At 36.4% G+C, this 25,614-nt stretch overlaps 1 protein-coding gene across 5 annotated transcripts in view; it reads right to left on the reverse strand.

The window, feature by feature from the left end:
* LOC128266401 (neuroligin-3) overlaps positions 1-25,614 on the reverse strand; it is a 92,173-nt gene that overhangs the window by 47,267 nt on the left and 19,292 nt on the right. Inside the window, exon 2 of one of the 5 annotated variants that reach the window (XM_053002898.1) lies at positions 22,730-22,767. The exons of 3 other annotated variants lie outside the window; for them this stretch is intronic. The gene's annotated coding sequence lies outside the window, so the exon portion shown is untranslated. Of the gene's footprint in view, positions 1-14,508; positions 14,527-22,729; positions 22,768-25,614 lie in introns of those variants that run through there. One more of the 5 variants, XM_053002899.1, reaches the window with a different exon arrangement.

Below are 25,614 nucleotides of genomic sequence, written 5' to 3' on the forward strand. Positions count from 1 at the left end.
GCTATGTTCTTTGATAATTAATTAATGATATCAACACACCAAATATAAACTTAGATTATCCCCTTGCCCGACCGCCGTTTCTGCAGGGTATTAATTGAATCAGTGACTCGAAGCTGGTGGAAAATTTTAATTATATGATGCCCTCAAGTGTAAGTAAATTATTATGCAGATCATTAGCAAAGTAATTAGACTCGGCTGCCTAGCCGCCCATAATCCTCGGCTCACTAGTTGAATTAATTGTATTCCTGGAAATTGAGTTATTCCCACATTCCTTCAAAGCATCCCGTCGGCGTTCCTTGGCTTGCTGGTGATTTTCATTTATTATGCGAATTTCGACTTCATTTTCCGCACATAATTTTCCCCAGACAGAGCCCGGCACGTCGAGTCACATAAGTAAACAGACCAGACCAGAGGGATTTTAGAGTGTCATTTGCTTAGTTTGCTCAACAAATAAGATCGTCCAATGTCCGGAGAAGTAGTGACTTCCCTGCAAAGCCTTGTGGATCGTACGTACCTGTGGCCCAGACGTTTTGTTTTACCCTGTCTTTGTGAATGGGTTGGGAGCATGTCACACTGCGTAGTACTCTAAAGATGGTGCAACAAACACACAAATATCCCCATGTTTGTAGGCCAACTGGACTTCTCCGCTTCTTATTAGTGTCGGACCCGTACTGCCTGGCATCTTTGAGGAGGATTGAAACAAGCCAGCTTAAGAATCTCCTTGAGCGCACTCAGAGATACCGTCTACATAATAATGCCGCCTTATTACATGACAGGAAAAACATCTGCAACTTTGCTGTTGCTTCCCAAAGATTCTGCTCGAACTTTTGGACTCAAAACAAAAAGTTGTCAAAAGTTCAAATTTGTATACAACTTGTATATGCGCAAGTATTTGAAATGACTTTATTCACATTCGTAATTTGTATCTCGGCTCCCAAAGATATAATTGGATTCGGGAGTGTTTTCATGTTGTTTGCCTAATTTAATTGCAAATAAACGAAACGAAATTCCAGTTTGTGAAATACTTTTCCTTTAATTAAAAATCAAAACGCGATAAGCGACCCAGGGAATTGCTATGGAAAACGTTTTATCACGGTCGCGGGGGGAATTATATCTTAAGCAAAAGCAAGAAGCAGTCTCTTGACTTTGCAACTGGCCGCAATTTCCGTCTCGCCGCAACTTTTTCTTCGCTCTTTGTGCCATAAATTCAGCGCCAGCTAGACGGAGCATCCGCATTCGCATCCGCATCCGCATCCGCAGCCTCAGTTATTTTACCCGGTCCGAGGGTCATTAATTTGTCTGTTGAGGTGGAGGTGGAGGCGAGGGTGGATGAAAGGCATTTTGGTCGAGGAGCTTTGGCAGTCGTTGCCGCTGCGGCATTAAACTGCTTAAGTAGCACAACTAAATTAAGAATTGTGGGCCAAGCAATTAGAAAAGGGGCAGCAAAGGCAGGTCAGACAAGGAGCAATAAAGTTCGAAGCTAGGTCAATCCTGAGGTGTAATGGATATTTGTTCGCTCCGATCTTTCTGACATAATCTTATAGGCTTTTTATAAAGTAAGTCCCGGGAAAGAAGCGACATGAATACCAAACTTAAATGCTATTTAAGTGGGGAGTAGTGCTAATTTGTGTTAAAATATCAATTTTTTTTAATTTTCTACGGAAAATATTTAACAGTATGGTAGAAAATACTCTGGAGCATTGAATTGTGGTGTCCATCATAACTCGGTACTGGATCATATGAAATCAAAATTATATCGTTAGATAATCTATTAACCCTGGTAACGCAGTTACCAGTTTTAAGACTAAAAATTTTTATTTTGGTTAGGGAAAAACAAAGATTGTAACAGAAAAAATTTAATATTTTATTTGAAATAAAAAATACTAACAAATTCGAAAAAAACGACGTTGCCTCTCCGCAAATGTAAAGAAAAAAGTATTCAAAATCTGTTGAACACTGGTACTAGTGAACATATATCATTAATATCGACTTATTACACATTAATTAAAAAATAAAATATGAATAACGTCTTAAAGGTTTAATGTTTTGTTTTTATGACTAAAACTAAAAGGAGATAATAATAATTAAAAAAATATGTAATATTGCTTGTTTTTTAACTAAACGAACGTTTACACCGTTAAAAGAATCCTACGAATGCGTATACTTTTTCAATGTGCCCTCATCTGGGAAAAATTTGCTGCTTTATAGTAAGTATATCGATTTTTACGCTCTCAGACACGTATTTCCGGAAATTTAATCAGTTTTGGTGCTTTTCTGAATTGTGGAAGGCAAACGAAACGAAAGAATCTTCACAAATATAAAAGAAATCCAAATCCAGAGGCAAAGGCAAAGGAAAAGGAAAAGAATGCAAGGGCAGAGGAGAAAACGGCAGGATAGGGAGGAAAATTGTTTAGCAGTCGTCTGACTGGAAATAGAAATGAAAATGTTTCTGACTTACTTGCCTTGGCATTGTTATTTGACTTTATTGAAATGACTGTCTTGCTTTGCCTTGCTTAAGTGGGTATGAAAATACACATGTAGAGGAAGAAACAAAGACCACGAAGACGAAAATGATTTTGTTTCGCCAAAGAAAAAATAAAGCAAAGATATTTTTTGCAAAGTTCCTTATAATTGTTTTACTAAATTCCTCGAGCCACATTCAGCGCAAAGAGTAAAATAACAGTTTTAACTCATGACGCCAGGGAAAACTATTGTTTTTGCATAAAGCTTTGTCTGATGGAGAAACCTAAATGTAGACAGATACTCGGACCAACTCAAACCGTAGTATTTCATGTAAATTTATGCAAAAATGTGGGAAATTCGCTTCAAGAAAATATGAGCGAAAAATGCAATCTGCAAAAGAGTTAAAACCAAAGAGGAACAAAAAAGAAAAGAACTAAGTGGGGTGGAGAACTTTCCAAGTGATGGGAAATAATGCGACTTTTTAACTATGTTTTAGTTTGGCCAAATGCATTTTGCATGTCAGAGTTCGTCTCTAGATAATAATATTCGAGAGGAACTCTCCGAGTTCTTATCTCCGTCTCTCCATTGCCCTAATGGGCTACCTCCTTTTTGCTGCGTTTTGGGTTTCATTATGTTGGCTATCCGACAAACAAAGGCTTATCATTTTTTGCTCGCCACGTCCTTTATTTATGTATACGAGAACACAACTTCTCGCCTCTTCGACTGGGCTGCGCCTTCTGCCAGCAAAAACGGCTAAAACAATGGCTTTGCACAACAACGAAGGCAGAAATTAAACTGACTTTCATCAGGAAGAGCACAACTGACAAGTCAACGAGAAGAAAATAAAAAAGCGTTCTCTGGCAAGTAGTGGGAACAAAAAATACTTGGCGGAAACTAAAATCCATCTGCATTAAAAAAAATACAGCGGAGAAAATAGTTTTGGCCTAAGCCCCAAAGCAGCTCAGAAGGGTATTTTATTTTAGCATAAATGCTTACATAAAATTAAGTATGCAAAATGAGAGATTGCTTTAACTGCAAAAGGAATATTGCAGATATCTTATGAGGATTTCCATCTATGCAAATGGTGAGCTCGTTAATGTTTCATATACAGTTTTACCTTGAGCCCCATCAAATCACATTTGTGAAGGTTCTTAAATTTAAATGAATTATTCAAGCATTTACAACGAGCTTAGGAAAAGGCATTTGAAAATTCGAGCTCGCACACTAAATTGAACTTTAAGTGATAAGTCCAATCAGACACACACAATCACACAAGGTTTAAATTATTGAAAGGCAACCGATGTTCGGAACCCTTCGAATGAGATACACATGTATTTATCCTTGGGCCAAACATTAGCGAAGGCAATAAATTTATCGCACAATTGGGCCCAGAAAATGCATGGAAAATTAATTTCCATCCGATTTTACAATTCCCTTTCCATACAAGGCATAAATTTAGCGCTCGCGGCTTACAAATTTCAAAAGCAAATTTTCGACGCAGTTAGAAATAAATTATCGTTTAATATTGGCAAATAATACGATACCATCGAATCCCCTTCCCTTCTCTCATTCATTCCTGTGTTTTTTCTCCGTCTGGCCTTGCCAGAAATTCGCAAATTGAATTCGTTATTCGGCGTCGCATGAAATAATTTTGCCTTGGGGGGTCACCAGCAGCAAATGACGAAATAATGATATTAGAGCAACATTACGCCATTACGTAGCGACACACATGCAAAAATAATTGACGACAATGACGTTGGCTACATACATTGGCAGCCAAAGACATTGCGCATACGCCCCGTAAGCCAAGCCAGTCTAAATAATGAGGCTAGAGGGCACAGGCGGAGTTGGCAAAGTCACCGACTGGAGAGAACACGGAATAATGGCCTCGAAGGGTAGACATAGAGGTAAAATAGTTCCAATTATATGGAGCTCAGTACATAATCAAAGAGCGGTTTGAACTAAACCGACAAAGAACACAAAAAGTATGTTTAAATTGTCATGCAAAACTTTTCGCCATTTTTAAACAGCTTTGAAGCGCTTACAGTGCAACTACAGACTAAACATGCGTTTACCTCTCCAAAATGTTCAACATATAGCTCAGCATTTTATCGCTTATAAGGCGAAGCAATCACAACAAACACATTTCAGATAATTTATTATACCCTTGCAGAGGGTATTATAATTTTGAATTCTTATCATTCTGCCAGTCCGTCACACTTAAGGCGACATTTCCAAATGAAAATCAATTTCCACCGCACACGCCAAAGGACACGAGCCCTAAATATTCATCCCGACTGAGCGCGTTAGTCTTAATTAATTTCCACCCACGCCGCGTTAGGCAGCGTCCTTGGCTTTGTTCGGGATTACTTTTACTAGTTGTGGCACAGGACTAGATGCTCTTTGGGGTATTTTAATGACGTTTTCATAAACAGCCGCCGCCATTTGTGTGTGTCTTTTTGTGTCTGTCAATGCGTTCCTAATTCCATTTTATGCCACGTGGCTCGGCCTTCATTCTGCGCATTTGTTTTTGTTTGGCTGAAATGGCAGATAAAATAATTTATTGGGTAAAAATCGCTGGCCAAGAGCTAAGCGCTCTGGTTTCCCCAGCCGCCTGCCAGTGTTTTTTCCCGTTGTCCTCGCTTTTGTCTTTTGGCCCATGTTATCTGCAATGGAATATCTATTTGGCCATCGCTTTCGGCCCTTCCATAATGTTGGCGCCATGTTGATGGTATCTTAGCGGAAGTGTTGACTCAATGTTTACTCAATGAGGGCGTTGCTGGCGCGATATGACAACTGGTCCTTAGTCCTTTGGGCCTCTGTGTGTGTGCGGTCATAGGAGCATTCCTCGCCAGAGTTCGTTTCGTTTCGCTTCGTTCTTTGTTCTTGCCCACTTACTTAATACATTTGCTGGTTTCGTTTCGCCTTATGAATATGCAAGGGCAAATCGTACAGTCTAAATAATGCAAGGTCAACACTGGATAGAGTTACATAACAATGGCATAATGGCCGAATCGAGACAGCCAAGTCGTAATTGACCTTTTAACAGAGCTTTGTTGGAAAGAGCGGTCAAGGCTGAGGACTTCATTTCAGCCCAGACAATGTCCATCAATTAGACCATCTCGAAAAATCAGACTAAAAAGAAAACAAATGTAATGGCCTCACAGAGAAAATTGACATTATAAATTACTATGGAGCGTTTTACTTCTTAAAATGTTCCAAATCTTATTTGCCCTTATTTGGTTTTGTTTTTAATCTTAAAAGATTAAACGATTCTTTAAAAATGCTAAAATCTTTATTTTAAATAATATTTTTTAAGAGAATTTTATTTTAGCTTTGAGTGGCGGCAGAGGATAACCTTCACAACTTCTAAAATAATGTCTCGATTTGTGTGTCTACCGATAGATTTGATCGAAACTCACACACAGAAAAAAACACCTTTTTTTCTAGCAAGTCTCTGAGTGCCAGTACCTACTTTGAAATAAACTTGCGCTGCGCAGAAACTACTAGAATCTGCTTGCCAAATCCGAAATCTCTAGCTTTTGTACTTTCCGAGATCTCGACTTTCATACAGACGGACATGGCTAGATCGACTCGGCTATTTATCCTGATCAAGAATATATATACTTTATATGGTCGGAAACGCTTGTATGTATAAAGCAAAACAAATACTACTTTCAATTTTATTTATGCATTGTTCAATTCTTTGTATGATTTTTAAAGCGCTTGTATATACAAAAGGTTTTAAAATCCTTTGTTTTACAATGTGTGTGTCCAAATATTTTCTTAAATATTAGTTTTCCCCCCGCAAGTTATTTTTCGGTTGATAAAACAAATTGAGATACTTAACTGTAATTTAAAATGTTATAGAGCATATTCGAATGGAACAGTCTGCTTTTAAAGAAAAGGCAAACAATAGACTTCAAGACAACGTCCTGATGGGCTAATGAGTTAATATTTTATTAACTGTCCGTTACAAATACACACTTGCCTCTAAACGTAATTTCTTCGTCTCTGATTTTTGTGTATAGAATAGTGGTGCAAACCTACTGAAGCCTAACACAAGCCCACCTTATTTTAAATCCTAAAACATCTGTAAGGAAACTAACAAAAACTCAAAACAATTGTAAAATAGATTTTCATATCACCAATTAAATGAACTAAATACACAATAATTTTGAATACTTATTAAAATAATTAAATAATCTTGTTTCAGTAAATATAGTGCATTAGATTATAAGACATCTCTCGTAAAAAAAAAGAATGATAATGATAATAAAATACGCCCCCTCCTGAAAAGTAATCATTATTTCATGAAATTTCACAAATAGTAGGGCAAAAAACTTTGAAGAGCCACGATAATTTTTGCTCTGCGCAAACTGTTTATTTGTTTTTTACTTTGATATTCATTACAGAGTAGAGGAAGCCCCAGCAAAGAAACAACCTGCCAGCTGGTCCTAATTGAGTTTCGACCTCATGCTGTAAGCCGGAGTCCCAGCCAGTAATATTTCAATCCGAGCAATCTCAACTTAACCGCATAGGAAAGCCTGTTACACTAATGAGCAACACCTGGGGAGACAGCAGAAGCAGCAGCAGCTGTAAAGGTGAAATAGTTATCCACAGACAAGTTGCAAAATTTACAGCACAAGAGCAAAAAATCTGCTTAACCACATGGTGGGTGGAACTATGGGACTGCGTGTGAGTTGCCGACCTAATGGCACATCTCCAGGCTATTTGGGCTTGGCTTTTGTGTCCGTCCTGGTCCTTGGTCCTGGCGTCCTTGTTGGCTTTGTGTGTTTCCGTAAACTGTCATTTCCGGCTGCTACTGCTCCAGTGCTTCCCCCAGCTTTGCTTTCAATGCACAATAATTGTTATCTTCAACAATTTGCGGATGTTATAAACATATACGACTGCTTCATATTGTCTGCATGTAAATACAGCAATGTGGCACGGGCACTGGGATTTTCGAACTGGTCCTTGGTGCACAGAGAAAAAATGAATCTGACTTTGAAATTTGTGTCTTAAAAGATAACAGAATCTTACATTGACTCGCAATCAATAAGCAAAGCTAACATTTCTCATAAAAATATAATTCAAACATTTTTAATCCGTCAAGAAAATTAAAATATTGAAATTAATTAACTTTAAGACTGCAGAACAAGCTTAACCTTACTGTTTATGTCCTGGAAATAATTTCTAAACCGGTTTAGTTTGTTTAACAAATGAAAAAGTCGCTTTTTATAAAAGAAATTGGTATACATCTCAAATTATCTTGTAATTATACATTGTCACTTTCTAAAATACAGTTTTAACCATATTGATAGCATTATGTTGTCACTGTGCCACATTTTGACTTCAAATTCTGATAGAACTCATTGATACTGGCTTAAATCCATATGGTCGCGTTTGCTTTATTAAGCGTTTTAAAGATTTGAAGAAAAATTTAGCTGTGCCTAAGTCATGACTCTAAAAGTGAAATTATGGATCTGATTTCATGTTTTTCGCACCGTGTGGGACTCTATGTTTGCACTTGTCGTTCGTTTTAATAGGTGGGCGAGGACTGCACCTGCTCTTCTCCTCCCCCCTTCTCCTCTCCCCCCTCACCTGAGCCCTAGCTCCTCCTTATCCTGTTACCCCTCCTCCTGGCCCGGCTTCCTCAACAATCGACATCCTCCCAATGGAGAACTGGCACGGAAGACATTTAGCTAAGCGCTTCGCTTGGCAAACAATTTTCGATTTCAGTTCGGGCCCCACTTCCTCAGCACCCTACATTTCCCCCTGAGGGGGATACGCGCAATTTGAAGCTCATGTGCGAAAACTTTCGAGCAGTGAAAGTTGTGAGCACCAGCAAGAAAAAGTCTCGAATTTCATAGATGGGGGTGGCCTCTGGGTTACGGCTGCGGATGGTATTACATGCTAAGCCGAGTTGTAGCTGAAGCTTCTTGGTTGGGTAACTTTTGGCTGGAAAATTTGTTAGATGGAATATTTCGGTGGGGCCTTTTTTCAATTCCCCGATTGAGTTTCATACATATTTCAGCTGCACAGCATGCCAGAGTACGGCTGTGGGCCGAGGGGTGTACTTTCGCCCCACAGTTAGGCAATAATTAAGGGAAGGTGATTGCCCTGGCACTACGCATACGCCCCATTGTCTGAGTGCAGGACTCAGTGTGTCACGTCGTCTGCCCCGTAAATTCACCTGTTTGACTGCGTTACTCATACGCCTACGTGCCTCATTAAGGGACGTGTGCCCGTCTCTCTTCCCGACCCAACCCGGTAATAGAAAACTTTGCCATAACATTTAGGCCGCCTAAACTTAATTAACAACCCCGAACAGGTAATCGGCAGGCGCTCGAATTGCGCCACCAAGCGCCTGGACTCCCCTGCCATTGTTTAGGCCATTTCATTTGCAAATGTTCTCTGGACACAAAGCGCCATGGAGCTTTCCGCCTTCCCATTAAATTGGTCATTAGGCGTCAAGTGGCCTGCTGCCGCTGGCTCCGTTCTTGTCTGCTCCAGGGCTTGGCCCAAACGATGGCATAAACAAAGGCATCCGAAATTGTTTCGGCTTAATTTGAACGCCCCGCCCATTCCGAAACGTTGACTTTAATTACTCGCCCTACTCGGCTGGCACATTCAATTAAATTATCGTGTATCAGGTGGCTTTAAACCTGAAGGATCTGTACCGAAACAATGCATGCAATTTCTGTTCTGAAAGCAAATTTCAAGCGTGAAAACAAATCTTTTTAATTGTCCTGCTATACGGCACAGAAAAGAAACTTTATCGTGAATTTGTTCTAAAAGTTTCTGCGCTTACATTTGGCCTGGCTTGCCTCGTGTCCTGGCACGAAAACAAGGAAATTAGTTAAAACTTTGGCAAAAACAGCAGACGACTTTTGCCTAAGGACAAACAAGAAAGGTGAGCAGGTATTTCCATTGCAAACAGCAAGAGGGCAATTTGCTCCTAGGGACAAAATAATAGGTATTTTTAAACGATCAAAATGAAACCCAAGCCTCTTTAAACATTCCCTTTCGTAGAATATCTCTACGGAACGAGCTTCTCATCTGGGATTTCGGTCGTCATGAGCGAAGCACATCCATTCACTGATACTGTATGCATATATATATGCATTATGGATTCCCAGCCCCAGCGCTTCATCCATACAATTCTGCACTCCTGGTTGCAACTAAGCATAAGTCAAGAAAAAATTTAAATTAATTCTCAACGCAACACAAAGAGACCGTGCATATAAAACGAAGAGTAAGCGCATAAATAAACTATTTGTTGTTTGAGAAGCTCGTTCCCAGCATTTTGGACGCCCGTTTGGCCCGGTTTCCTCAACGTTTTTGTAAATGGCGTATACAAGTGAGGGTAACAACGGGAGCAGAGAAATCTGTTGAGTGGAAAATTACAAAAAACTGCAAAAGCGGCGTTTACAACATTTGCCGCATGCCACAGAGTGCCTCATTCTGCGTCTCGGGCCCCACATGTGCTGCTTTTAAGTATTTTGGCAAGTTGTGCATATTTTAATTAGTTTCCACAAGCAGCAAACAATTTTCGGCAAACAAACACGCAGGTGGCAAGCGAGCGTAAGACGTGGCGTATACGCAATCTGTGACCTCCTGGCTAAATTTCAGGGTGTGTGCTTGTTAATGCAAGCGTGTTGATGACTACGCATCAGCGAAAACTAAAAACGAACCTAACAATACTCTTTGGGCTTAAACCAACCAATCAAATAATTATAATAATTCTGTTACTTCAAAAAAATTGTGTATGATAAACAGGGTTTCATTTTTAAGAACATGATCGTAAAAATCATTGTTTACGTATTGACGACTCAAGATGACCTCTTAAATGATTGTTGTGTAAGTAATATTTTGTTTTAAAACTACTACCAAAATGACTAAACCTTTCAATTGCACTAAATCGTTTTTCCAGTTCGTTTCGAAAGAAATTACCCTATCCTAAAATTTAAATTTTTAACTTTAAGTTTCCCGAAACGTGGCTTAATAATTTCTCACAGTTTCTTCGCCAAACTTAAACATGACTGAACCTTGCTCGTGGTTTTCACTTCTAAAACTCCGCTAAAATGTACACAAGCTTCTGCCTTTCGGTTATGGTATCTAGCAAAGTCACACAAATGTCAAAGTAAAACTAGTCACTTACCCACAAGCTAAATCTTTGCTCAATTTCGGTGCAGGGATTTCGCGTTTAACTATTTAGGCAACGCGTTTGGGGCAGAGATTTTGATTGCCTTTAAGCGCGCAGCCCGGCATTTAGGGTCGACAAAAGGCCAAAAGCATATCAATATGCGAGCAAACAGGAAAAAAGGGGCCAAGAAACGGGGAAGAGGGGGAGTCACCTATGCAAATATTTCGAGACTGCCACCCTCTGCGTCCCCCTAAGCCATTCAAACTTTCTGCTTCAGTAGCTCGCTCGTTCTTCGAATGTATCTTGATACAAGTACTGCAATTTGTACTCGTAGCTCAGGCAGCTCTGCCTTTCGCTTTTCCTCAGATTGGCTTCCATACACAGATGCACAAAGAAAAAAAATATAGATCATAACATGCTCTGGTCTGGGAAGTTTTTAATTTGAACTTGCCTTAGACGAGTGTCTTCTGATTGTCTAGCAATATTATTAATACATGTGGTCTTATTGCTACCATTATTAATATTCTTGTGCTTCACAACGACATATACTTAAAACATTGATGTTTCTATGAAATCCTGTGATGATTAAATAAATTCATCTAAAAATTTGATAGTTCCTGTGCATGCTAACAGTTTTTTAATCAAACATTGCATCGCCCAACCTTTGTTTTCACAGTGTATGAACACAAACACTGAAGTACACCCACTTGACTGCTCGTTTTGGCTTTGCTGCCATTCAAATCTGGTCTGTATCCGAATCCACCACCCCACAAAATGCATTGCAAAGCAAACTGCTTTCATTCTTTCCTTTCGATCCGATCCTTTTGGCTTATACGGCTCCTTGTGTTTTCTGGGGTTCCCGTTTAATAGTCGCAAATTGGTTCTCACACTTGGAATTTCTATTGCCTGTGTGATTTGGCAGGGGCCTTTGACTCGCTGAGAATCGATGAGAGCCGAATATATTTTGAATGGGGCAGACGTTGATTGTGTGAAATTTTAGAACAGAGTGTTCTTTGACTTTGTTTTCGCAAGTATGTGCCTATTTAATTTCAAAGAACGTCCTGTTTTCCTCTGCTAGCCAATAAACTGATACATTCAGAGTTCCACTCATTATGGTATACGTTTGTTTATATTGCATCAAAGAAGTATTCAAATTGAAGTATTTCTACCTTCCACAATCAGCCAGCAACCTCAAAATGTATTTCAGAGCTTACACATTGCAAAGCAAAATCTACATTGTCAACCACTTATCGCCCACAAAACAAATAAAATCTAACAGTTTTTGTTTCGGGCTACCAACCGCAGAAGGGAAACATTTTATTTGGCTGCGGGTGAACCCAAAAATGAACCCGCAGATGGGCTCAGCTTGCTCATTAAAATTTGTTTCCGAGGCCATAGAACAGGTGGATGGGATATTACGGACTATCAACCAGCTGAGTGTGTTGTTTATGGGTTTGTCTTTATCGCAAACGTAAACCAAAGTCATCAAATATACAGCGCACAAACTCACAAGGGTAGCAATAAAGAGAAATCAATATTTGAGTATTTTACCTCTTTTTGCCGAAGTGAATCAAACTTTTTAGCTTAAATAGCAAACGAATTTCCAATAAACAGAGATTCCATTAGCTTCCTAATTACTGCAAAGGAAGCCCAGAAATGCGATGTGAAATGCATAAAAATCCACATAAAATTGCATTCAATAATATGTTTCTTTTACGATAATTGTATCCTTGGGAATACTATTAAAGTAACAATAACTAGTTCATTCTTATCGGTTTTTTAAACGCTTTTAATAAGTTCCTTACACTTATTCTTAAATGGAAAAGGTTACCTAAAAATGCTCCCCGTTACAAAATTTTTTAATGTATTGAAAAAGAATTGATTTAGTGTTTTCAGTGCTCGTCAAACACAAAAAACTCATTTTGCTTGGGGGAAGTTAATAAATTACACTTCAATTGTGCAGTCAAAGTCATGTTCGATATAAAATGTGTTGTGGCAGTCGGTTCGGTTGGCTAGTGATTGTTTGTGTGCGAGTAAATCTGATGCTCGCAGCCGACGTCTTTGATGCCAGTTCCTGGCATTGCCTGTCAAATCAAATAATTGAACTTTCACTCCATTGTGAAAAATGAAGCACATCCTAGCGTCTGCAGGGGCGGAAAAAAACGAGAGCAAATGCCGCACATTAAAAGCGATTTAAGAAAGGAGGAAAAACCCGTGGAACGATATGAAACTGAAACCTTCTTCTCTACACACAGAAAAAAACATTTATTTATTTTGTAATGTTTAATGCCTAATGTAATTATAAGTCCATTTTAGGTCCACATATGTTCCTTAGTTCGGCCTTAGTTCGATTCCCAGGCAGACAGAAAAGCTAAACAGTAAGTTGAACTAGTTATGGGATATAAGTGACAATAAAAACCTTGCACACCACTAATTTTCTGTATACTTAAATAGGTAAGACCGTTTTTATACACTTATAATTTCAGTCAGAGGTTTGTCAGTCCGTCCGTTTCTACGCAAACTTGTCTCTCAGTTTTAAAGTTTCTTCACGAAACTTTCCCAATAGTTGTCGCGCCGGATCGGACGACTATAGCATAAAGCTGCCATAAGAACAATCGGAAAAATAAATAAAAAAAAGTATTACTTAGCTGTTTCTACATTTTGTTTTAGTTCTTTGAGATAAAGGTTAATGGTTAAATATTTAAGAATTGCGATTTTTATTTCATCAAAATCACACAACTATACCATATAAATTTTTTTTTTTAATTCTTTTTGAAATAGTAATATTTTAATAGTTCAGAATTACGCTTTTAATTTTGCTTAAATCGGAAATCGATATCATATAGCTGCCATAGGAACTATTAAATAATTGAGCTGCAAATCAGCATAGCTTTAATGTTTTTAAACATATACGCAAGTAAATCATAATTTTAATGTTTTCAAGAATATTTAATATAAATAATGTAAATGTTTTTAAGAATATTTCGTTTTTGCAATAGCTGCAAGGGTATATAAACTTCGATATGCCGAAGTTTGATGTCTTTCTTGTTGTCTTTATTATTTATTATTTTGTAAAGGTTGGGGCACGTTTGACATAAATTTTTGTTTCTACATGTGCATTTTTTCTGTGTATATATGCTACACACACAAATTTCTTCTTAATCCATTTTTGTACTCAACGTTAGCTGATGGATTACTCTCGTTCAAATGTCGAATCTTGTTAGCGCAGCTCCCCAGCCACCTATCCACTCACCACCCACTTACCACCCACACACCACCCACTCACCACCCACTCACCACCCACTCTTCACCCACTCACCACCCACTCGCCAGCACGAGCAGCATTGCAGCAAAAAGGGAGGAAATGTGGCTGAGATCCGTTGACTGAGCCTGGGGGCTGTTTTCTGGGGCACTACCAACATTCCACGGCAACAGATGCTGATGGCTAACAAGCCAAAGGGAGCCCAAGTGTCGCTGGTTTTTCACGCTCCAGATTCGAGTTGTGCATGTTTGTTAGTGCAATCTGGAATGTGAAAAAAAAACTACCAAAAGCACACACGTTTTAGGAAAAAATTGAAGAGAGTCATTTTTAAAATTGATGTTGAAAGGCTTGGGGTTGTTCCTACTTCTTGTTTGAGTTATATTACTTTGACTTTTAAATTTGTAATTTGTTAGTTTTCGTGTATTATATAAGCAAGAGGCCTAGCTTTGCTTAAATTTATGACAATTTGGGGTTAACGTTCAAAAACCTTTTATTTTAATTCGATTTAAAACACCTTATCTATAAATACATATAAATAGCAATTTGACTCTCTGAATATTTTTGGAGACTATAAAAAGAATTAAATACATCAAAAATACTAAATCAAACCCTTATAGTTTGTCAATGATTATACCCTTGCAGAGGGTATTATAATTTCAGTCAGAAGTTTGCAACGCAGTGAAGGAGACGTTTCCGACCCTATACAATAGATATATTCTTGATCAGCATCACTAGGAGAGTCGATCTAGCCATCTAGTTTGTCCGTCCGTCTGTCAGTCTGTCCGTCTGTTCGTCCGTTTCTATGCAAACTAGTCTCTCAGTTTTAAAGCTATCTGCATGAAACTTTCCCAAAAGTTGTCTTTCTATTGCAGGTAGTATATAAGTCGGAACGAGCCGGATCCGACGACTATAGCATATAGCTCCCATAGGAACAATCGAAAAAATAAATTCAACAAAAAACAAGAAAGGAAGCATACTTCGGCAAGCCGAAGTTTATATACCCTTGCAGCTATTGCAAGAATAAAATATTTTTGAAAACATTAAAATTATGATTTACTTGCGTATATGTCTAAAAACATTGAAGCAATGATGATTTGCAGCTCAATTATTAGATAGGTATTTTATATAATTTTATTATTTCTATGGGAGCTATATGATATAGTCGTCCGATTTTGATGAAATTTAAACCGTAATTCTGAAATATTTAACCATTACTATATGTCAAAGAACTAATAGAAAAATTTAAAAACACCAAAGTTATAATTTTTTTTATTTATTTTTATGATTGTTCCTATGGGAGCTATATGAGTCGTCAAAAGCGGACGACTATATCATATAGCTCCCATAGGAACAATCGGAAAAATAAATACGAAAAAATATTACTTTACTGTTTTTTAATTTTTTTAAGTTCTTTGACATATAGCAATAGTTAAATATTTCAGAATTACGGTTTAAATTTATTAAAATCGGAAGACTATATCATAAAGCTTCCATTGAAACAATAAACATATTTAAATTTATTGCTGCCACAGGAACTATCGAATAATTAAGCTGCAAATCATCATAGCTTCAATGTCTTTAAACATATACGTAAGTAAATCATAATTTTAATTTTTTCAAGAATATTTAGTTTTTGCAATAGCTAGAAGGGTATATGAACTTCTGCTTGCAAAGTTTGCTTCCTTTCTTGTTTTATTTTAAAATTATAACTTTTGCTTTTTTAGTTAATAGTTAGTTTCAGAAACCCTTTAAGAATGTTGTCCTAGAAGTCATATTCTTATTCAAACAATTTTATTCAACATTTGATTCATCTTGCCAAGTGGACACTCCCAGTTTCTTAAAGCATAGTCCGGCAAACCAATTTTGCCAGGTTGTTTTGCTTGCAGTTTTTCCGATAATTAGTAGCCAGCTTATGTTTTCCTTAAGGCTTTTAGGCCATGGCCGCTTCTTCCATTTAATTCCCTAGGGGCAAGTTCTTGGTTTGCTGGAAACATGAAATTTTTTGTTAGCCTCGATTTTCTTTGCTTTTTCAGTTCTATCGTGTTGTTTTATGCTACCGCTGGCATTACCGTTTTGTCTGCTTTTGATATTGGCAATTTTTCCTGTGCTCTACTCACTTTTTTTTCGTCTAATTTGCTGCTAACTGTTTCTGGATGGAGAATTGCATAACGAAGTAAAATCTGTTAAGGCTATAAATGAGAAATGTTTTTACTTCTTCTTCCACTTGATAGAAGCAAGTAAAACTGTTTATTCAGCCAATATCTATCGACTCATACAAAAAATTATGAAAATTATTATAAAACGAAATTTTTTTCAGGGGGAGTAATAATATTTTAAAACTAGAGTAGCAGGTTAGTTCTTGTTTGATGTAAAGTCTACCAATCATTTAATTGAATAACAGATTTTTGGACCACAAGGGCAGTGGTTCTTAGTGTTAGTGATTTGATCTTTGATTGTGTTGCACCACTGTTACTCCATATTTCAATCATACCCGGAGATACCCTCCTCCGTTTTTTGTCCAGCGAAGCATAAGCAGCCTAACAATCATAAAGAGCGGCTTCCAACAAAACAGCTCTGAAATCCCTTGCGTAATGTGCAGCACCTGCAGTGCGTCAACTGAGCTCACAATTTTCGTGCCTAAAATGAGTTTTTTTATGGCTTGACCACCCAGTCAGGAGCCTCGCGAAAATATTCACATTCGTATGCAAAAAGGCTAATGAGGCTAAATTTAGGCAAGCAAATCGGCGATCTGTCATAAAAATGCTTTGTTGTGAGTGACGCATACACTCGTATAACTGCAGACAATAAAGTGGTTTATGGTCTAATTCTATTAGTCCAAAACCAAGTGTGCAGGCTGTTGAATACGTGTAGCAACTGCTCCAGACAAAAACCGTCTGAGAATGTATATAAATAAACAGCAACGGTCAAGACACCAGCAACAGAGCAGCTAATACATTTTCGTCACCATTTTGAAACTAGAAATTTGAAGTTGAGTTAAGAATATGCTAATATAATTTGTTATTATTCTTTGGCCACATTATTTATTTCTTGAAATAAATTATTTTTTAATTTACATATTTCTTAACAAATAATTATATTCCTTATTAGTAACGAAAAAAATAGCTTTGGTCTTGTAGGTCGTAAAATTTTTGGGCAGGTCAAGTTTTTTTTCAATATTTAATGAACCCACTGCCCATCAGGAGATTTTTAAAAGCATATTTAAACGTTGGTTGGAGAACGTTGGTGTTTTATTGGAGTTGTCGAACAAAATGAAGATATGAGGCTAATTTATTTTTTTTTTTAGTTTTTAAAATCTTTTTGCAACAAAAATTGAATAGAGAACCAAGAAAGGCAAAAACCTTAATATATTTTTTGTCTTAGACAGCGTGAAAAATGACTAGTTTTTCTTTTGTAAATAAATGAAAAACTGTTAGTAGTAGCTAGAAAATTATACTAAAATGCTTTATAAGAAATTATTGCCAGGGATGACAAATAAACGGTCAATTGCTCGGTGCAACCCCAAATCATTTTGAAAGGCATATTAAAAATTAAACACTGCTGAGTTCAAAGTCAAAATGTTATAATATTTTTGTAATTTTTTTTTTTTTTTTTTGCATTTAAAGGTAAGAACTGCAAGCCTTGGACGTTAAAATTAGCGGAATATACATATTTTATCAAAACATTTAAATTTAAGGAATAAAAGCCAGTGAGACCGTGAATGTATCCCTATAGTTGTTTCTTTCTGGGCTTCAATTAATCATAACTCCATGATCAGAAGCTTTGTTAAATTTAAAACTTCTATAGTGTGTTAAAGTTTGCCTATTTAACTGCTGATCGGTAAAAAAAAGACAATGTTCATCTCTGGGAATCCCGACTATCAGTCTTGCTTAATTTTATTTTTGGTACTTTAATTGGTTTTTTTCGGTTTAATTTGCTTGTAGTGTCTTTAAACATCGATTAAACATATTTTAAAAATTGTATTTTAAAGTTAAAACAACCGAACTGCATTTTGTCCTGAAAACCAACCTTTTGACATTAAAGTTGGTCAAGTTTTTGAAACTAACCCAATAAGGATGCCCAATCCTGCACATCCACTTAAATGTTTTTGCTATTTTCAGTCATTCTTTTATTCCACTATATATGCATTAACGGATATATGTATAGAGGGAACTTTTTTCGTTGCTACATGCTCAAGTGCTTGCTAACAAAGTTAACACAAGATTACTAATACGCACCATTGTACGTGACTTTTTGCTGTCAGCTAAATCAAGTTTCATTATGTACTAGCCTATGGAGAAGGGGCTGCGATGAAAATACAGATATAGCCCCAGCCAGGAGGAGTATTGGGGTAGAATCGAAGGAGAAGTACGAAGAGAAAAGCTGTATGCGCCCAGGGCAACTTGTGCATAAAACACCTGCAGCAACTTTGCTAATTGTGGGCAGAGCATACGCTTATAAATGCTACTACCCAATGGTTTTTAGTCCACACCAACAGTATCGAGTGTGGCAAGTTTGCAGCATAATTAAAGCGCAGACACGCCTCTGGCCAGAAACCCTAATGACATTTGCATGTGAAGCACGCACAATGACAAGAACACAGACACGGCATGTCGTACTATATCTAGAACCCTGAAGAGACACATAGTTGTGTCTCAAAGTATTGAAAAATTAAAACTTAAATTTCTCTGGGGTAAACTATCTAAAAAAAATGACTGTCAACACACTATTAGCGGCAGAAGAGTTTGGTGACTATATATCAAACAAATTTGTCTCCATAAGTCGAACTTGGAACCTTCAAATTTCTCTTTAAATCACACCAAACATATTACCCACACGATTTTACTGCCTAAATTCGACTTTAAAAATAGAAAACGTTTCCATGAGTAACAAAAAGCTTTTTACTTTTAAACAATTTGATTCGCTCAATGGTATGCTCTGTTTATTAATACTTGCTAAGTAGTATGAAATGTTTCAAACTTATATATTTTATCTGATCAAAGTTTTTTTATTTTTATTTTAAATATTATTATTTTTGTGCTTCATAAAAATACACATATACACCATGCAACTATTCCAAAAAATGAAATATTCTTAAACCATCTAAAATGCGAATTATATGCGTGTATGTTTAAAATCGGCCGGTCAGAGGTATAGACGAACATGGCTAGATCGACTCTCATAAATAATATATATACTTTAAAGGGTCGGTAATGTCTCTTTTACTGCGTTGCAAACTTTTTCTGAATGTATAATAAGCTCTGCAAGGGTATTAAGAGGGCCACTAGCTATGTTAACTTGCAACCATTTTTTCATGATAAAACATAATTTAAAGTTTTTTCTGGCAGACCATGTGTGTACATGGGCTTTTTAATGGGTACACTTATAAGATGACTATAAAAGTCCGTTTAAAAACGATACATTTTTTTTTAGATATCCCCTCAAAGAAAAGCTCTTCGTTTGATCAATACGATAGGTAATTTAGAAGTTCATATAAAAACTCTATAGAGAAACTTCGAAGGAAGAGCATTTTATCACCAGAATAGGATAATATTTCATTCTCCAATAGGTTTTGAATATCTTTAGATTTAAGTTTTTTCATTTTAATGTTTCTTTTTAGTTGTCAAAAGTTAAATATAGGTAATACAAATTAAAATCTGTACCTATTATCTTAATTCAGCAAAATGTGTGCTCAGCTCACAATTTCTGGAAAAGCTTAACTATACGGGAGTTATCCAAAATAATTTTATTGTCACGTTTTAGCCCCTCATTAACAAATAAAAGAAATTAAATCGAGTTCTCATGAAAAAGTTATAAGTGTCCTATTAAAAATATTATGGGTGTTGTAAGATATCGAAACAATCTTTACTTAACACATTTCTAACAGTATAAAGAACTAAATTAGTCAAACTATAAGTAGACTTATAAATATATTTAAAAAGCAAAAACATTTATTTTATCTTACTCCAAAATCTCTTTAACTTTAACTTTTCATGGCGGCAAATAGATTTCCTACATTACAATAATATTGGCTAAGTGCCAAACCAAAACGCAATTCGCATAAGTGCACTATTTCGATAGTATCGAAAATTGTTTTGTCTCAAAAAAATAGATTGAAATAACAATAAATACAAATCAAAATTCTTAATTAGTTCTATTCGACGCTGATTAACAAAGCCATTTATTAACTTCTTAGCCAACCTCTATCTTTCTCGAACCTTTTGAAAATGCTGTTTAACCTGAAAGTTGAAAAGTTAATCATGTTCCCAGAAATATACCGCAATATGCTCCAAATATTCTTCAAATATAATATATATAAATAAAAATAATTGTTCTAGACTTATAGTATCGATGGTGAGCCCAAATTGCTAAATTGTTCGACCATCGATAGTATCGATAGTGTTATCGATTGTTTTACCAACCCTACAAGACGGTACAAAAAGATAAGATAATGTTACAAAAAAGATAAGTTAATTAATGTATAATATTGTCGTCCAATTCCTTTTCGTCTATTCCGACTAATATAATACCTGCAATTGAAGAAATGCTTTTGGGCAAGAAGCCCAGACAGATATGGCTATGTAAAGTCGCTTAGTGATGATGATCAAAAATATTCATACTTTTAAGGTTCGGAAATACAACCATTACTTTTAATTAAAATTAGGATGGGTATGTACTGATTGTTCTGAAACAATTAGCCCTTTTTTTTTGCTGTATAGACATGACCATTGCATTTAGCCTTTAATCAACTAACAGTTGTCGCCATGTCAGAGTCGAGAGTACTGCTGTTATTTTTGACAAAAACAGATAAATATTTAACGGAGCCACCCCGAATTTTAGTTTTTCTGATGGCAACTGCAGCTGCTTATTATTTATGCTTCCCCAAAGACCTGGAAAATAAACCAAAATATAGATGTTTCCGCACTGTGACTGCGGCGAACCAGAAACCCCAATCCGTATCCGTATCCAACTTTTCGCTCCCCAGCATATAACGACATAAGTACGCAGCACGAGCTTGGCCTGATTTTTACAGCGATTTGAATGTTTTCTTCCCCACAATTTATTTATATTTGGTTTTTCCATATGAGTGTGTGAAAGGTTTTCGTCCTGTTTAACTTCTGTATCATATTTTGTGGGGCACAGTTATATAAGTTCAAGTTTTTAAGAAGCTTTCAAATACAACTTGACACATTCATTGATAGCAAATTGGGACAAGCTCCTTGAATATTTTCATGCGCGAAAAGGCTTTTAGATGGACAATCTATATTAATGTCATTCGACAAAGGCTTAGCTTGGCTCTCAAAATAAACACACCGCATTCACTTCATTAAAATAACAACCGTAATGAAAACAAGACGCTGCAGCTCCTTTATCTTGTGATTACAGAAGGCATATATCTGTTGGATACCAATAAATATTAGCTGATTGTTAAGTATGTGTATCCACCTGGCTGGGTGCAAATTAAATATTCAATTATTTGGCCAAAATTGCAAGTTTCCTTCCGTTCCTAAGTGCGTTTCTGTGTAGCTCTGGTCCATAAATATTTAAAGTTACTTGCTGGCAAAATGAAATATTACAAGGGCAATATACTGCCACGGTGCCTGGTGTCTGAAACTGATTATGCAATCTAATGAAAAGTAGCCCAAACAATCTATACCATATCCCAGGTGGTTGCCACGTGCGAAAAGGAAACATGGAGAGGGTATTGGCAGGTCAACCACTGGCTGGCTGTCTCATTAACCACAACGGCAGCAGGAGCAGCCGCAATGCATTATAAATTTAGCCGCTTCGCATGAGCTTGTGCCTTGGCGGCTAAACGAGTTTCTTCGTTTATTCGTTTATTCCATTATTCAATAATAAATGATAGAATGGCAGTGTCTGCGGAATACGGGCAAAGTGCGAAAGCAGTCGATGCATGGGAATCCGAGCAACAAAAATGGAAAATTATATGCATAAATTGGGTGTTGAACCCCACAAACCTCATCGTTCGACTGTATAGTATCTTCCCATCTCCAATCGGAATATTAAAAAAATAATTAAACAAAAAATTTTGCGTCTCTATTTTTTGCTTATCTTTTTTATTTATTTTGGATGTATAAATGGTAGATAAATTAGAATTAGGCTTTTAATTTTATTTAAATCGGAAAATTATAACATTAGGTGCTTAGGAATGAAAGAATAATTGAGCTGAAAATAATCATAGCTTCAATGTTTTTAAACACACACATATGAATCGAAATTTACAAGTTTGAAAGTGTATTTAATTAGTGCAATAGCTGCAAGGATATATTACATCGGCTTCGGCTTTGCTTCCTCTCTCGTTTTATATAATATAAGATAAGTGCGTTTAATGATACCAAAAAAAGGCTACATTTGCTTGAATGATGAATAATATGGAGACCTCCTTTAAGCTGAAATTAAATCTTTTTTTCAAGCTGATGGCGCTCAAGTTGAAGAACTAAGCTGCGCCTGCAACCGCCCTAATGAAAGGGTATAGACGCCATAACAAATAAATATAAACAATGCTGAGAAAAAGCTCCCAAGCCGACCGCATTCAGGAAGCGCTTTTGTCTGGTTGTGGTTTGGGACTCAGCATTATCTGCTCGACTCTGCCGTGTAATTTCCACTTAGCCTGCTTTCACTGTTTCTAATGGTGGGCCAAAGTGCCAGGCATGCATGAAATGCGTTTGACTGATTTGCATTTTGGCATCGGCATCAGGACCTGCAGGATCCTTGCGGCTGTGTGCTGAATCTAGAGTAGACTTCAACAGATGCCTCTGTCAAATATTTTGCCTGACTGTGGCAAATGTGGCTTTGTGGCCAAGTACGAAGTAATTCAATTAATATTTTACCTTTACCTTTTTGCTGCACATTCTATTTGGCAATCTTGACATACCTGAAAATGGAAACAAAAAGCTTTTGTTAATAATGCTGTTCTGATAATTGAAATATTTTATGGCCAGCAGATGTGTTAAAAATGCGAAGTAGAGTTTACTACGTCTTTAATCTGAAACAAAAAAATGGAACTTCTTTGAAGCAATACCCAGTAACAACTACTTGAAAACTTCTAAGTTTGTTTTAATATGATTATATTTAATGACAGTAACATAACAGTTTAAAAAACTGTCGATTATTATTATTATCCATTAGAAATAATAAGAAATATCATAAGAAAATAACTTTCTAAATTTAAGGGTTAGTTCAATTAATAAGGATATACATTAAGAAACAAGCAGTTAAGTTAGTTTTTAGAAGTCCTATTTCAAGAGCTCTAGGAAACTGCACTTGAAAAACAGTCAGCAACCGCAATCGTTGTGAAAGCCGAGCAAAAGTCAAGGAAAGTCCCTGGGGAAGTGCGGTAAGCATGACAAAGTTTTATACATTTTCAAGCCAAAAACTGAGCACTAATAGCACGGTCAACGAGTCGTATAATTAACGTTATGCCGGAGCGAGAAAGTGCCACTTACTGAGCCAGGGGATAGTCTGTGGAAAGCGGGCGGAAAACTAAAGACAAAGTCAAACACTTGTCACAGTTTCGACTGAAGGTGGGGAAGCTTAGGAACTTAAACAGTTGCACTTTTCCAGGGGGCGTGGCCACCCCAGGCACCCCCTTTGTCTGTGTGTGTGACCCAGTCATTAAACGAATGGCAGCCCGGCAAAAACGCCGCCAGAATTCATCGCAGCACATAAAACGCACCACAGGAAAAGGCTGAAGGACCGAGGATGAGGATGGTTTGGAGTGGCTGTCGCAGCTTTTGTCTTAAATTGGCTAATAAACTGCCATCTGTCGGTGGGGCGGTGAAAAGTGCTGGGCGTGTGACCTTACGCGGTTGGTAAGTTGAAATGCTTGCGGCTTCATTAAGCGTCCATAACATGAGCGCATGAAATTGAAATGTTTGGCTTAAGTCATTTCGTGCTAAATCGCGGCGAAAAACAGGCCAAGCCCGGAAAATTAAATAAATACCCCTTAACCGTGAAGTAGGGAATCTTAAATCATAACTTTGTTTGTTAAAAACACTTACAATCTAGCTCTTTTCAGCAATTGAACCAAACATAAAAGTGATTACCTTTCCCCGCTCTTTTTTCTTTGCAACAATTTTTTGCATCCGTGTTACTGATTCAAAAAGTCGCATAGTGGAAATAAATATCTGACTATTGAATTTAAAATTGTAAATTAAATAATAAAATTAAATAAACAAATATGAAATCATCATATTAAAAAGAATGCATATCAAATTACATCGTTTAGTATAAACAAGAACGAAAGCAAACTTTGGCAAGCCGAGGTTCATATGCCCTTGCAGCTATTGCAAAAATTAAATATTCTTAAAAACATTTAAATTCTGAACTGCTTAATTATTATTAAGACAAAAAGAATTTACAAAAAAAATTACAGAAAAGAAAAGTAAAATTAAAAACAAAAAATTTAAGTATTTTTATTGTTTTATGGAAGCTTTATGTTATAGTCATCCGATTTTGATGAAATTTAAAACGTAATTCTGAAATATTTAAATATTACTAAATGTCGAAAATAAAAAATTAAAAAACAGAAAAGTTATAACTTTTTTTCATTTATTTTTCAAAATGTTCCTATGAGAGCTATATTTTATAGTCGCCCGATCTGGCTCGTTCCGACTTATGTCGGTTGCAATTATGCAATAGATAGACAACTTTTTAGAAAGTTTCATGCAGATAGCTTTAAAACTGAGAAACAAGTTTGCGTAGAAACGGACGGACGGACAGAAGGACAGACAATCATGGATAGATGGACTCTCCTAGTGATGCTGATCCAGAATATATATACTTTATTGGGTCGGAAATGTCCGCGTTGCAAAAATCTGACTGAAATTATAATACCGTCTGCAAGGGTATACAAGTTTAAACTAATGTGGAAAATATAAGACAAAAAATAGTAATTTGATTTAAATGCATTTTATGTGAGTTAAATTTAAATATAAATATATACATATTTAAATCAAATCCAAATAAAAAATTACAATTTTTTTATATATTCTTTTTTCAAATAATTAAATACCGGAATAGATGAAAATGAAAGGAACCTATTTAAATTAAATTCATAATATTTGGATTTACTACGTTTTTATTTAACAGTGCAAGTAAAACTTATAAACAAACAATCAACATATTGTTTATAAGAAATATTTATTTGGCAATTACATAAGACTAAAGGAATATTTTCAATAATTTAATTGTTAAGCCCAAGCCCAATGAAATTTATACACATCTTTGTGACGTGAAATCCAAAGGCTTAAGGTATTTTCAGAATAAACTCTGTCTCTGTGAAGTTCAATAAGTTCTTAATGAAATATTATTGCGCCCAGGCAAAACATTTTAATTAAAGTTATATGGAACGCACAACAAACATTGGCAGTTGTTTTATTGAAAAACACCTCTCCGTCTTTCCGTGAAGATACACACTAAAATTTATAGGCACACACAGGACGGGAACTATTGACCAATCACGTAATTAAATCATTGGGAAATCGTATTAATTATTGTGACTTATTGATGGGTATTTACTAATAAGGCCACTTCAGACACATTTTAATTTCGAATTTTGGCTGCGACGATGAAAATGTCTTAATTAAAACACAGCCTGAGCGTTTATTAGTCTTTGCCATTAAATATCCCTAAAAAGGCAACGAGTTGTACAAATAAATTTGTGAAAAGCATTCACGTAAAACTAATTCGTGCGATTTTATGCTGTGGGTGTTGGGGCGGA

Source organism: Drosophila gunungcola, chromosome 3R (genome assembly GCF_025200985.1).
Source record: "Drosophila gunungcola strain Sukarami chromosome 3R, Dgunungcola_SK_2, whole genome shotgun sequence".
Classification (NCBI taxonomy): domain Eukaryota; kingdom Metazoa; phylum Arthropoda; class Insecta; order Diptera; family Drosophilidae; genus Drosophila; species Drosophila gunungcola.